A 15546-nucleotide genomic window follows, 5' to 3' on the forward strand; every position below is an offset into this window, starting at 1 on the left:
GGTTGCATATGCGACGGCAGATCCTGTTCTGGTGCTTCATTTTTGGGTTTTATAACCCGACTCTACTTCGTTAAATAGACGATATGTACCATCTTTTGAGCCAAAACCTGATATTTTGAGGGTTAGAGAGTGCCCTAGAGTGAGAGAGAGTTCTTCAACAATTAGTTCTTTAATTCTTGCTCGAATCTTGGAAGATTAACAAGGAAAACTCACTAGGTCTTCATCCTAGAGGTAAGATTCTACACCCTAACCCTTCATTTCGAAAGTTAACTAGAAATGGGTAATTAGTAAGATAATTCTTGGGTATGGGAGTTGGTTATTTTGCATGCATGTGTTATCAAGGGGTATAGGAAGATTGTTGAGCTAAAATGGTAAATTATGGGTTGTGGGATGATGTAATCCTCCATAAAAGGACCTTGAAACCTTAATGCACACCTAGTGTTTGATAAAATTCTCAAATGAGCTAGAACCAAGATCATCTTCCTAATTTTGGTTCAATTTATTACATTTCTAAAATAGATTGAAGTTGCTAAGATTTATGGAACATTTTAGAGTTTAAGGAAGCTCAAGTAAGGTATGTTGGCTAAACTCTTCTCTTAGAATTGAACCTCACATTATTCTTGTAAGTTTCAAGTTGTTCACCACGAATCGATTATTCCGAATAAGCTTTGTGACAAGAGATATATGTTGCGTACGTATTACAAATGCTAATGTTATGTTGTGTTACTATTGTGAGAACGTATTCAAAGTATGGATTGTATATCTAAATATTACAACTTCAAGTCGTGTTTCAAATGAAAACTGTTATGCTAAATTGTATAGAGATTGTGATTGGGATTACACCACCACCCGCATACTTTGGGGTGAGGCGACAAGGCCGCTTTGTGTAGAGTTTTGGTATTATGGAATACACCTCCACCCACATACATTGGGGTAAGGTGGCAAGTCCGCTTTGTGTAAATTTTGGCTATAGTGGAATACACCTCCACCCGCGTACATTGGGGTGAGGTGGCGGGGCCGCTTTGTGTAGAGTTTCTTGTATTGTGAGTGCACCTCCACCCGCATATATTGGGGTGAGGCGGCAAAGCTGCTCTGTGTAAAGGGAGTTGTAGAGAATTCTTGACTGGAAGTTTATAAATGTTATGGGAAGGTCTTAACAAAACTATTTGACTTTTATGGCTATCTAAGTCCTATGATTTTTACCATGATTCATCATATTCATTAATATATTTCCAAATTTTTGAATAGATGTTTTGGTTGTCATACTAGTACTATTCGACATGTACTAACGTCCCTTTTGCCCGGGTACTGCATCTTTAATGGATGCAGGTGGTTCCACAACAGGAGACATTGATCAGTAATAGTGGTACATCCTCTTCCCAGCTGACTTGGTGAGCCCCTCTTCATTTCGAGGTCATGTATCTTTTGTTCCTTATGTATTGTGTTTAAGGTATAGCCGGGGCCTTGTTGCTGGCATTATCATAGTACTCTTATGTATCAATAGAGGCTCCGTTGACATAGTATGGGTTGTATATGGTGCTGGGGAAGTCAAACAATGTTATGTTGTGTTTGGATTACTTGTTCCACTACAGACTATGAAAAACGTGGGTGAAATTTGAGACTTTAAAATGGTGAAACTAATGGTAATGAATTGGTATTGCAGACATGATCACTTTTTTGCCTAATTAACAAAAATATGTATTATCTGTATTCATAAGTGATGTGGGTAGAAGGAAATCTAACAGGCTTGCTCGACCGGGTTCACTCGGTTGAGCGCCGGTCGCTCTCCCCGAGTTCGGGGCGTGACAAACTTTGTATCAGAGCCTAAGGTTTTAAAGTATTCTAGGATGTCTCGGAGACATGTATAGTAAAGTCCATCTTATCAGTGTGTCGTCGACCACATCTATAATTAGGATGCTATTTGGGAATTTAGGAATAATACCCTTCTTTCATGTTCTCGATCGTGCAATAGAGATGATTGTAAGATTGTTCCTCCTTTAACTCGTGCTTTGCTCTAACTTTCAGTACATAGTGCCTAAGAAGAAGGAAAGAACTGGCCATAGAGCTAATGTCACCCCAGGAGTGGTAGTCAATTCTATATTTGACGATGCGGGTGAATACCCGAGGGGTGAGGATATCATTCCATTTACTACACTGCCTGATCCTACTGCAACTGATCAAACTGCACCTGTCCCTACACCTATTGAGGGTGCAACGGTCCCTCCAACTCATATTCCTGTTCCACCTCCAGCTCCAGTTTCCGATTTTGGTGTTTATGATAGGGATCATAGGGGAGCCATACAGACGTTGGCTCAAATAGTGGCCTCCCAGGCCCAGAGATCAAATGTTTCACCCATTCCTTCCAGTCAGCCATCGGATTCTACTAGTTCCAGGGTGAACAGGTTTCTCCAGTTGGATCCTCCAGTGTTCACAGGTGCTAATCCTGAGGAGGACCCCCAGGACATCATTGATGAGATGCACAAGACTCTCCGAGTAATGTGTGCTATAGAGATAGAGGGAGTGGAGTTGGCCTCCTACCGCCTAAAAGGGGTGGCCTATTATTGGTTTGAAATGTGGGAGGAGTCCTGTGTCGAGGGAATCCCTCCAGTGAGATGGAGTGAGTTCACCAATGCCTTTATGGATCATTTCTTGCCTGCCGAGACTAAGGCGGCCCGTGCCACCGAGTTTGAAAGCCTGAAGCAGGGTAGTATGAATGTGTGGGAGTACCATATGGAGTTCTCGCGCTTGTCCAAGTATGCCATTCACATGTTGCTCACTACGGAGGCTGGAGTGCGCCAAATTGTGTAGGGCCTTAGCCCCTTAGTTATTGATGAGGTCGCCACAGCTGCCTTGAATTTCGATATGAACTATGGTAAGATGGTGACATTTTCTCAACCCATAGAGACCCACAAATTGAAGAATAGAATGGAGCGTCAGAGTAGTAGCAAGGCCCGGTCCGCGGGCAACTTTGGTGATTCTTCTTATGGTGGTGGTGGTAGGTCGGCATTCAGGGGAGGGTCATCAGTACTATCTCAATCATTCGCTCAGTCTTCGATGAGTGCACAGTCATTTGGACCCAGTCAGTGCAACAGGGGACCCCACCAGTAGGGTCGGTCTGGAGGAAGATTCAAGCAGCAGCGGAGGCTTCCATGCCCTAAGTGTGAGAGGATGCACTTTGGGGCCTGCTTTATGGACCTACCTATATGCTATGGGTGCGGTGTGAGGGGTCACATTCAGAGGGATTGCCGCTCGTCCCGTCGGATCATGGGCAGAGGTATGGCGCAACCAGCTAATTCTGCAACTACTACATCCACATCACCTCTAGCTCGAGGCACCCCAGCCCCTGCAGGGCGTGGTGCAACTAGCGGTTGCATAGAATTCGGGAGGACCCAACAGATTTTATGCTATGCGGAGGTGTCGGGATTCAAAGGCTTCTCCAGATGTTGTCATAGGTATATTGTTTGTCCAATTCCCTGATGTATATGCTCTTAGTGATCCCGGTTCCACTTTATCATATGTCACTCCTTATGTTGCTATGGAATTTGGGATAGAACCGGAACATCTTCATGAGCCGTTTTCTGTATCTACACCGATTGGTGAGTCTATTTTGGACACACGGGTTTATAGGAATTGTGTTGTCACATAGCATGGTCGGGACACCATGATCTCATTGAATTGGGAATGGTTGATTTTGATGTAATAATGGGGATGGACTGTCTTTATTCTTGCTTTGCCAAGCTTAATTGCCTAACTATGACTGTTAGGTTCAAGTTTCCAAATGAGCTAGTTATTGAGTAGAAGGGTGATGATGTGGTGCCGAAAGGTAGGTATATTTATTACCTTAAGGCCACGAAGATGATTAACAAGTGGTATATCTACCATTTGGTCTGGGTAACAAACACCGATGCTGAGGCACCTACACTTGAGTCCGTGCCTATTGTGAATGAATTTACGTGAGTCTTTTCGGATGAACTCCCTGGGATTCCACCAGATAGGGAGAATGATTTTGAGATTGATGTGATGCCAGATAAGTAGCCTATATCTATTCCGCCCTACAAAATGGCACCAGTAGAATTGAAGGAGCTAAAGGAACAATTGAGAGATTTGCTAGAGAAGGGTTTCATCCGGACGAGTGTGTTACCTTGGGGCACACCGGTCCTTTTTGTAAGGAAGAAAGATAGGTCAGTGAGAATGTGTATTAACTATCGGCAGCTTAACAAGGTCACGATAAAGAATAAGTACCCACTTCCAATGATAGATGACTTGTTTGACTAGTTGCAGGGTGCTAGGTACTTCTCCAAGATCGATTTAAGATCCGGATATCACCAATTGAAGATCAAGGAGCAGGATATTCCCAAAACAGCTTTCAAAACCCGGTATGGGCACTTTGAATTTCTAGTAATGTCTTTTGGGCTAACAAATGCCCCGGCAGCTTTCATGGATCTCATGAATCGAGTTTTCAAGCCATTCGTCGACTCTTTTGTGATAGTGTTTATTGACGATATCCTTGTATATTAACGCAATCGAGAGGACCATGTCGATCATCTCAGGGTAGTTTTGCAAACCCTATATCAACACCAGTTATATGTAAAGTTTTCAAAGTGTGAATTTTGGCTTGATTCTGTCACATTCTTGGGTCATATCGTCGCTAGTGAAGGAATTGAGGTTGATCCGTAGAAAATTGTAGCTGTGAAGAATTGGCTGAGGCCTACATCTCCAATAGAGATTCGCAGTTTCTTAGGCTTATCGGGGTATTACAGAAAGTTTATGGAGGGGTTTTGTACTCTTGCCTCTCCGTTGACTAAATTGACACAGAAGGCAATTAAGTTCCAATGGTTAGATGCTTGTGAAAGGAGTTTCCAGGAGTTGAAAGCAAGATTGACTACGACACTGGTGTTGACCTTACCAGAGGGTGCAAATAGATTTGTGGTATATTGTGATACTTCAAGAATTAGGCATAGGTGTGTATTAATGCAACATGGCAAGGTGGTAGCTAATGCTTCTAGGCAACTGTAACGACCCGACCGGTCATTTCGAGAGTTATAGCCCCGTTTCTTCCATTTCAGCTTCCTTTGTGCTTTTCAGCTATATTATGATATACCGGGTTAGTTTGTTCGGGTCCGGAGTGGTTTCGGAGTGGATTGAGACACTTAGTCTCTAAAGTAGAAACTTTAGTTGGAAAAGTCAACCGGATATTGACCTATATGTAAACGATCTCGGATTTAAATTTTTATGGTTATGTTAGCTCCATTAGGTGATTTTGGACTTAGGAGTGCGTCCAGAATATGATTTGGAGGTCCGTAGTGGAAGTAGGCTTGAATTGGCGAAAAGTTAGAAATTTGACAATTTCGGTCGGCAGTGGAAAATTTGATATCGGGGTCGGAATGGATTTCCGAAAGTTGGAGTAGGTTTGTGGTGTCATTTGTGACGTGTGTGTAAAATTTGAGGTCATTCGGACGTGGTTTGGTAGGTTTCGACATTGTTTGTGGAATTCGGAAGTTTAGAAGTTCTTAGGCTTGAATCCGAGGGTAATTTGGTATTTTGATGTTGTTTTGAGTGATTCGAGGGCTCGACTAAGTTTGTATGTTGATATATGACAATTTGGTATCAGAGCCTAGGTTACATAGGTCTCACGAGTCATGAACGGGTTTAGTAGAGTCTTGCAGATCGATACGGAGACGTCTGTACTTATCTTCGAGAGGCTGCAGAACCCTTAGGAAACTCCACATTCTTGAATTCTTGTCGTGCGAATCTGTTGATTCTAGTAACTAAACATCTGTTGTTTCATTCTCTCATAGATGGTAAGGACTCGTGCTACCGGCTAGGAGGGCCAGCCACCAGTACCACCAGCCAGGGCCGCGAGAGGCCGAGACCGCGGTCGAGGCCGTAGTAGGGGCAGAGGTGCAGCCCGCACCGCAGCTGGGGCAGTACCTGCAGATATACCAGTTGCCCCAGATCAAGCCCAGATTCCAGTTGTTGATGCACCAGCTTAGGCACCACCTGTGCCTATTGTGATTCTAGGCCTTCAGGAGGCCCTAACTCAGATTCTGACAGCGTGTACCAGCCTTGTTCAGGCGGTCTCTATCTCGACAGTCGTAGCCACTTCTCAGGCCGGGGGAGGCACTCAAACTCCTGCCGCTCGCACACCCGAGCAGGTTGTTCAGGGACTTCAGACACCGGAGGCATCACCAGCCCAGCCGGTTGTAGCTGCTCAGGACTATGTGGTTCCTGCTAGCCTGAGGATGATCAATGTAGGTTGGAGAGGTTTGGGAGACTCCAGCCTCCACCTTTTAGTGGCACAGAGAGAGAGGATGCTCAAGACTTCTTGGACAGATGTCAGAGGATACTCCATACAACCGGTATTCAGGAGAGTTGTGGGGTCTCATTCTCTACTTTTCAGTTTTCTAGGGCTGCACTTAGATGGTGGGAGACTTACAAGAGGCGTAGGCCCGTTGGCGCATCACCCGTTACTTGGCATCAGTTCTTCGTGGTCTGTTTGGAGAAGTTCGTGCCTCAGTCTCGCAGAGAGGAGCTGCGCAGACAGTTTGAGTAGTTTTGTCATGGTAATATGTCTGTGATACAGTATGAGATGCGGTTCTCTGAGTTGGCCCGTCATGCAATATGGTTGGTTCCATCAGACCGAAAGTGGATCAGGAGGTTTATAGATGGCCTCGGTTTTCAGCTTCGGTTGCTTATGACCAGAGAGAGGGTGTCTGGTGCTACCTTTGATGAGGTTGTCAACACTGCTCGACAGATTGAGATGGTTCGCGGTCAGGAGAGGGTTGAGAGGGAGGAAAAGAGGCCTCGTGGTCAGGGTGGATTCAACGATGCTACATTTGGGTGTCAGTTCTAGCACGGTAGAGGTCGTCATTACAGACATGCTCAGTCACCTCAGCCATTTCACCGTGGTGCATCATCTGGCCATGGTTCTCATAGTTCTCATCAGGGCCATTCATCACTCGGTGCCCTTCCAGCTCAGAGTTCGTCCCGTGCTCCATCAGTTCAGGGCTCCTCTATGCCAGGTTCTTCTACCAGTTATCCCGGTGCTCGGGGCTCTCTTCAGTTCCCGCCACTAGCACCAGTGAGTTATTTTCTGCCAGACCAGATGCTATTACTTCCGATACTGTGATTACAAGTATTGTCTCTATTTGTCACAGAGATTCCTCTGTATTATTTGACCCTGGTTCCACATATTCATATGTTTCCTCGTATTTTGCCCATTTTCTGGATATGCCCCGTGAGTCTTTAGTTTCATCTATTCATGTATCTACTCCTATGGGCGATACTATTATTGTGGGCCGCGTATATCAGTCATGTGTGGTGACTATTGGGGGTCTGGAGATCCAAGTGGACCTTTTGCTGCTCAGTATGGTTGACTTTGATGTGATATTGGGTATTGATTGATTATCTCCATGTCATGTTGTTCTAGATTGTCATGCAAAGACCGTGATGTTGGCGTCCCCGAGATTTCTGAGGGTTGAGTGGAGCGGTTTTGTAGATTATGTACCAAGTAGGGTGATTTCATATTTGAAGGCTCAGCGTATGGTTGAGAAGGGTTGCATGTCTTATTTAGCTTTGTGAGGGATGTTAGTGGAGAGACTCCTACCATTGATTCTGTTCCGGTGGTACATGATTTTCGGATGTGTTTCCTGCAGACCTACCGGGCATGCCGCCTGACAGGGATATTGACTTTGGTATTGATTTGTTGCCGGGCACTTAGCCCATTTCTATTCCATCATATCGTATGGCACCGGCGGAGCTGAAGGAGTTGAAGGAACAACTTCAGGAACTCCTTAATAAGGGGTTTATTCGGCCGGTCGTTTCGAGAGTTATAGCCCCGTTTTCCCCATTTCTGGTTCCTTTGTGCTTTTTAGTTATATTATAATATACCGGGTTAGTTGGTTCGGGTCCGGAGTGGTTTCGGAGTGGATTGAGACACTTAGTCTCTAAAGTAGAAGGTTAAGTTGGAAAAGTCAACCGGATGTTGACCTATGTGTAAATGATCTTGGATTTGATTTTTATGGTTCCGTTAGCTCCGTTAGGTGATTTTGGACTTAGGAGTGTGTCTGCAATGTGATTTGGAGGTCCGTAGTGCAAGTAGGCTTGAATTGGCAAAAAGTTGGAAATTTGGCGATTTCGGTCGGCAGTGGAAAATTTGATATCGGGGTTGGAATGGATTTCTGGAAGATGGAATAGGTTCTTGGCGTCATTTGTGACATGTGTGTAAAATTTGAGGCCATTCAGACGTGGTTGGTAGGTTTCAGCATTAGAAACCGAGGGTAATTTGGTGATTTCATGTTGTTTTGAGTCGTTTGAAGGCTCGACTAAGTTTGTATGTTGATATATGACTTGTTGGTATTTTTGGTTGAGGTCTCGAGGGCCTCGAGTGTGTTTCGGATGGTCGACAGTTTGGTTTTTGGTGTTTGAGAGCTGCTGCTGTGAATTTTGCTGGTGTTCTGCACCTGCGGAGTGGGAGCCACAGGTGCGATGGCGCAGAAGCGCTTGGAGAAGTCGCAGGTGCGGGCAAGGCTAAGGTGGGCTGGCACCGCAGGTGCGAGAAGTCTGTTGCATCTGCGAGCCCGCAAGTGCGAAACCTGGGGCGCAGATGCGGAGAAGAGGATTTTGGCAAGCTTCGCAGAAGTGGAGGAAGATGCGCAAGTGTGCTTCCGCAGGTGCGAGGTTTGGAGCGCTGATGCGAAAAATGGGAGGCTAAGGCTGGAGCGCATGTGCGAAGGCTTAGCTGCACATGCGAGCCCGCAGGTGCGAGACCTGTGTGCAGGTGCAGAGGCTGAGGGTTTAAGTAAATTTCGAGAGGTGTAGGTGCAGAGGCTGAGCGAGACCTGTGTGCAGGCGCGAAGAATAGGCCGCAGGCGCAAAACGCCTGGGCAGAAGGTATATATTACACACTTCGCGAATTTTGGTTCATTCTTCACCATTTTCAGTCGGTTTTGGAGCTTTTGGGAGTGATTTGAAGAGGGATTCAAGGGGGTTTTCATTGAGGTAAGTTTCTTGAGCCCTAATACTCGTGTTTATGGTAATTTTCCGTTGTTTAATCATGTAATTAGTGGGAAATTAGGGGTGAAAATGAGGGGTTAGGGCTTGGAATTTTGGAGAGTTTAATTTAAGGATTTGAGGGACCAAATGATGTCGGATTTTGATAAATTTCGTATGTATGGACTCGTGAGTGAATGAGCGTTCATGTTTTGTAACTTTTGTCGGATTTCGAGACGTGGACCCGTGTAACACCCTAGAAAATTTTGAAGTACTTAAGTGTAAAGCTCGATAAAATTTGCAAAGAAAATAATGTTTCATGGTGCCGGACTAGGTTTACGTGTTTGAGGATTGTAGTTAAGGAAATATTTTGGCAGAAAAATGTAATTCTGCGATCCATTATGCGACCGCAGAATAACTCTGCGGGCCGCATAATGGCCGCAGAAGTGAGCAGGAGAAGGGCCAGTCTGGGGAAATTATGCGATCGATTATGCGACCGCATAACTGTTAGTTGGAGACCCGACAATCATTGTTCCGGTTGAGACTATTGAGGTTAATGAAGAATTGGCTTATAAAGAGATTCCAGTTTCTATTATTGATCGGCAAGTCCGAAAGTTGAGAAATAAAGAAATTGCATCTGTAAAAGTGTTATGGCGAAACCAATACGTGGAAGAGGCTACTAGGGAGGCCGAGGAAGAAGTGAAGAAAACGTATCCCTATTTGTTTGAATAGCCATGTATTCATAAAGTTGTGATCTATGAAAAATATTCTAAGAGTTGCTTTCTATGAATTTTGTATCATTTGTACAATTGGCGTTAAGGGTGTTCCTTTCTGGAAATATATTGCTTGTGAGACCACAATTGGTGTTATTTTGTATTATGTTACGTCGTTGGATTATATATATGCTGTTAGGATGTGTTTCTGGGGCCCTCTAATAGGTGGATAGGCCTAGTTACAAGGGAAACTCTGGCGAAACTTTTAGAAATTTTGGGAGTTAGTCAAATTTGGGGATGCTCGAAGGTGGTTTGAAACAAACTGAGTTGCATAAGATGCTAATGACGGATTTTTACCCTCATTCGAGGACGAATGATCCTAAGCGAGGGAGAATGTAACACCCCAGAAAATTTTAAAGTACTTAAGTGTAAAGCCCAATAAAATTTGCAAAGAAAATAATGTTTCATGGTGCCGGACTAGGTTTACATGTTTGAGGATTGTAGAAATTCTTCGCGGTGAGCTTGCTCGCCGCGGCTCTGACTTTTTGGGTTGAACAATGTGCGGGAAAGTAAAGGAAAATTTTTGGCAGAAAATGTAATTCTGCGGTCCATTATGCGACCGCAGAATCACTCCGCGGGCCGCATAATGGCCGCAAAAATGAGCAGGAGAAGGGCCAGTCTGGGGAAATTATGCGGTCGATTATGCGACCGCATAACTGTTATGCGGTGCATTATGCGATCGCATAACAGTTATGCGGACCGCATACACAGACAGATTTTTGGCCAACTTTTGATACCAATATGCGACCGATATGCGGTAAGCATGACCTGTTCGGAGCTTATTTTTTGGGTTTTTAAAATCCGACCCTATTTCGTTAAATACACTCTTTGGGATCATTTTGAGCCATAATCTGATATTTTAGAGTGAGAGAGAGTGCCCTAGAGTGAGAAGGTTTTCTTCAATAATTTTTCTTCAATTCTTGCTCATGTTTTGGAAGATTAAGAAGGGAAGCTCACTAGGTCTTCATCCTAGAGGTAAGATTCTACACCCTAAACCCTCAATTTCGAATTTTGTGTAGAAATGGATAATAAGTAAGATAATTTCTGGGCAAGAGGGTTGGTTATTTTACATGCATGTGTTATCAAAGGGTGTAGAAAGAGTTTTGAGCTAAAAATGGTAAAGGTTGGGTTATGGGATGATGGAATCCTCCATAAAAGGACCTTGAAACCCTAATGCACACATAGTGTTTGATAAAATGCTCAAATGAGCTAGAATCATGGTCATCTTCCTAATTTTGGTTCAATTTGTTACATTTCTAAAATAGATTGAAGTTGCTAAGAATTCCGGAACACTTACGGTGTAAAGAAGCTCAAGTGAGGTATGTTGGCTAAACTCTTCTTTGAGAATTAGAAGTCCCATTATCCTTGTAAGTTCCAAGATGTTGATTACAAATCGAGTGTTCGAATAAGTTTTGTGATAAAGATATGTGTTCAATTTGAGTTTCAAATGCTCTTATCATATTGCATTATAAATTGAGGATGTGTTTTAAACTATGGATTGGGTATCCACATGTTATAATTTCAAGTTGTGAATTATGTGAAAGTTATTATGACAAATTGTGTAGAGATTGGGATTATGATACACCTCCACCCGCATATATTTGGGTGAGGCGGCATGATCGCTTTGTTTAGGGATTATGGTATTGTGGGACTGCACCTCCACCCGCATACATTGGGGTGAGGCGGCATAGCCGCTTTGTGTGATTTCTTGGTATTGTGGTTATACATCCACCCGCATACATTGGGGTGAGGCGGCAGGGCCGCTTGAGTAGAGTTGTGGTATTGTGCTTACACCTCCACCTGCATACATCGGGTGAGGCGGCGGGGCCGCTTTGTGTGAAGATGGTTACAGATGATCTCATCTTAAATTCTATAAATGTTATTGATAGCTCTAAATAAGCTTGCTCTAGTTTAAACGGTTATCTATATTATACTATTGCCGCACTGGTTCATCATATTCGTCTTGTATTTCTGAATTCTTAAATTGGTAGTTAGTTTTCGTACTAATACTATTCGACGGTACTAACGTCCCTTTTGTCGGGGGCGCTGCATCTTTAAATGGATGCAGGTGGTTCCACAGCAGGAGATATTGATCAGTGATAGTAGTACATCTATTCTCAGCTGACTTGGTGAGCCCCACTTCATTCCAGGGTCATGTATCTTTTGTACTTTGTGTATTCGGTTTGAGGTATAGCCGGGGCCTTGTTGCTGGCATTATTATTGTACTCTTCTTTATCTATAGAGGCTCCGTAGACATAGTGTGGGTTGTGTATTGGTGCTGGGAAAGACAAACTATGTTATGTTGTGGTTGTATTACTTGTCATATTTGAGACTTTAAAAATGATGAAAACTATTGGTAATGAACTGGCATTGTAGACATGATCACGCTTTATCTAATTAATGAAATCTAACAGGCTTGCTCGGTCGGATTCACTCGGTTGAGCGCCGGTCGTATTCCTTGGTTTTGGGGTGTGATAGCCCGGGGGCCGGGTTTGAGCCAATTTTGGGGTTTTGGTCTAAATTTATAGTTTTTCTTATGGAATTCATTTCTTTAGCATAAATTGATGGTATTGTACTGATTGTGAATAGATTTGGAGCATTTGGAGGCCGAATTGAGGGGCAAGAGCATCGCGGAGTAGAGATTTGATCGGTTTGAGGTAAGTAACGATTGTAAATCTAGTCCTGAGGGTATGAAACCCCGGATTTTTCGTATCATTTTACTTTTTTACGGTGACGCACATGCTGATGACAGGCGTGTGAGTGTGGACCATTGGGAATTTTGACTTGGTCCGTCCCGTAGCAACTATAAAGTTGCATATTTTGTTGAAACTATATGATACGTATGTGTTTTAGAAAGAGTTTCTGTAAATTGAGCTGAATGCCATGTTTGGGCCTTATACCAGTGCTGTTTGGACCCTTAGGGGCCTTTTCTTACTATTCTCTCCATAGACAACATACATGTGTATGGAAAGTATGATATAAAGATGTTGATTGCGGTTCGAATAGATGCTAATGGCCAAATATTTTTCCTTGCCTTTACTATTTGTGCCAATGAAATTCAAGAGACTTGGACATGGTTTTTAAACCACTTGAAGGAGCACGTTAGGTATTTGTCTAATATCTGTCGGCATGGTGGAATTTTAAGTTCTGTTCGTAATTTGGATGCATGGAAGGAGCCGTACGCCTACCACCATTACTGTGTTAGGCACTTTAAGGCCAACTTCCAGCGGGCTTATCCGAACAAGATTTTACATGATCTAATGTGAATGGCTGCAACATATCATTAAGAGTGTAAATTCGGGATGCGAATGGAATTGATTAGGAAGGAAGACGAAGGAGCTTATCATTGGTTGATGGATCATGAGCTTGAGAAGTGGACTCTGCATAAGGATGGTGGCAGAAGATTTGGAATTTTGACTACAAATTTGTTAGAAGATTTCAATGGGTTATTGAAGTCAGCCTGTGGATTACCACTCACTGCCATGGTGCGAATGTTATTCAAGATGCTGGCGGAGAGGTTCGTTGATAGATTCGACAGTGCATCGTCCATGTTGGAAAGGGGTGTTCAATTTATGCCACAACCGATGAAACAATTTTAGCATTATAGGAAGCAATCACACTGGCATACATATTTGCAACATTGCAGCGACCGAAATATTTTTGAAGTTTGCACTGGTTTCCATCGAGGTCGCGGTAATAATACCTACACCATTAATGAAGCACACAATTAAGTTCATGTGGGAAGTGGTCGATTTATCACTTGCCATGCTCATATGCCATGAAGTGCTTTCAACGTACTGGGTTTGCAGCGATGATGTATGTTGATACAAAATATAGCGTGGCTGCATATGCAAGCACATATAGCGGGCTCTTCCAACCAGTGGGTTCTGAGCATTATTGGCCCCCGGAACCATTTGCAATGGTTTGTAACAAGGATTTCTTGCATCGCAGGCAAGTGCAAAAAAGAACGCGGATACGGAACCAAATAGATATTGGTGATTCCGTATATGCACGTAAATGTGGTATATGTTCCCAAATAGGACATAATCGCCATAAATGTCTTACATTCGGTTTGGGATGCGGTGGAAATTCAACTCCTGGTGGCAGTTCATCCAATATTGGCAATTTTTAGGAATATTATTAGTTTTTTGTACCAGTATATTTAGTAGGAACAAGTATCTGTAATGGTGTGTTTGCAATATCAATGAAATAAAATTGTGTTTCCAATATTCTTTAACTCTAATTGACACATAGAATTGAAAATTCAATTGAAAACTTAACAAAAACTTGAGAAAAAAAGAAATATTTTCATTCGTTATTATCGTCACTGTCGGGTACTAATTCGTCGTTACTTTCATTGGTCTCTTTATTGTCATTTTCTTCATCTTCTTCATTACTGTCTCGTTCGCATCCGTCTGGACCGGGGGCATCATATCTAGTCCCCAATCGAAATACATCTCTCGTATTTCTTCTCTATCATCAATAAGACCACTTGCTTGATTTCTACAATATTATGACACTCCGATGTCCAACGTCTACGGTAGATATTTTGGTAGTCCCTCCACTCCACAACTGTTGGGAATACAGGATAATCAAGATCTCAATGCAATTTTTCATTTTCAAATAAAGCCCAATGTTGATCCTCCGTTCCTTGGAGGTAGTTAATTCATCCAGTGTATGACGAACGGCTAGTGCCTTTTCCATCTCTAAAATCTCCTTCATCAAATGCCAATTACTTATGGTTCATCTATGTTTGTGTTCGTTTGGAATGTTGCAGACAATGCTTGTGGTACAAGTAGCCCATGCCAATGACATAACACTTCATAATTGCACCTTTTTGAGTATATGGGAACCCACTATAGGTTTTCACCCCAAATCTGCACACCTTCAGGCTGCGTAGAATACGCTCCGCCCTTAATAATGTGCCCTGCAATTTTGAGATCTATATGTATATTGATGGGTTTATTTTTCAAGTGACGTAAAACACCATACCACTTATCATCCACCAAATCAGTATACTAACCTAGTATGTGTTTTTCAAGGAAGGGATCGATTGTGTTCTGACCCATGCCATGTGGAGTTTTTGAGCTACCTTCACCCTTTTGCCTCTTCTTAAACCACTTATTAAATGTAAGTGGCATTTTGAAAATGCTTGTTTAAATGAACATCTGGAAAAGAAATTTGGTTCAACTTAAAAAGAACCAAAGTGGAGATAGTTCAACATGACACATGCAATAAGCGCTATTAAATGCACGCCTTGTCTTGTCGTCCTGAAAAATCCTGTACACACTAGTACCATAAGGATTTATTTTGTTAGTAAAACATAGCGCATGGACAATATACATTATGCAACAGCTCAAAACAACAGTACAAATTTAATGCACGTCTTGTCTTGTCGACCTGAAAAAAGCTGTACGCATTTGTACCATACTGATTTCTTTGTGAGTGAAACATGTCACATGAACAATATGCGTTACGTACCAGCTCAGAAAAATAGTACAAATATAATGCACGTCTTGTCTTGTCGACCTAAAAAATCCTGGACGCACTTGTACTGTAATGATTCCATAGTTAGTGAAATATAACGCATGAACAATATGCGTTATGCAGCCTAAAACCACCCATTCTAAGCTTAAATCCTCCACACATGTTACTTTATTCTTTGCGGATCCTGATAGCTTAACGAACCAAAGAATCTTGTTTTTCATATATTTTCAAGTTCAAGCAATACGATATGTCTGGACGCAATGAGGTCCCTAGGTGTTACTGCGGGAAACGTGCG

The sequence above is a fragment of the Nicotiana tabacum genome, chromosome 19 (assembly GCF_000715075.1).
Source record: "Nicotiana tabacum cultivar K326 chromosome 19, ASM71507v2, whole genome shotgun sequence".
Lineage (NCBI taxonomy): Eukaryota > Viridiplantae > Streptophyta > Magnoliopsida > Solanales > Solanaceae > Nicotiana > Nicotiana tabacum.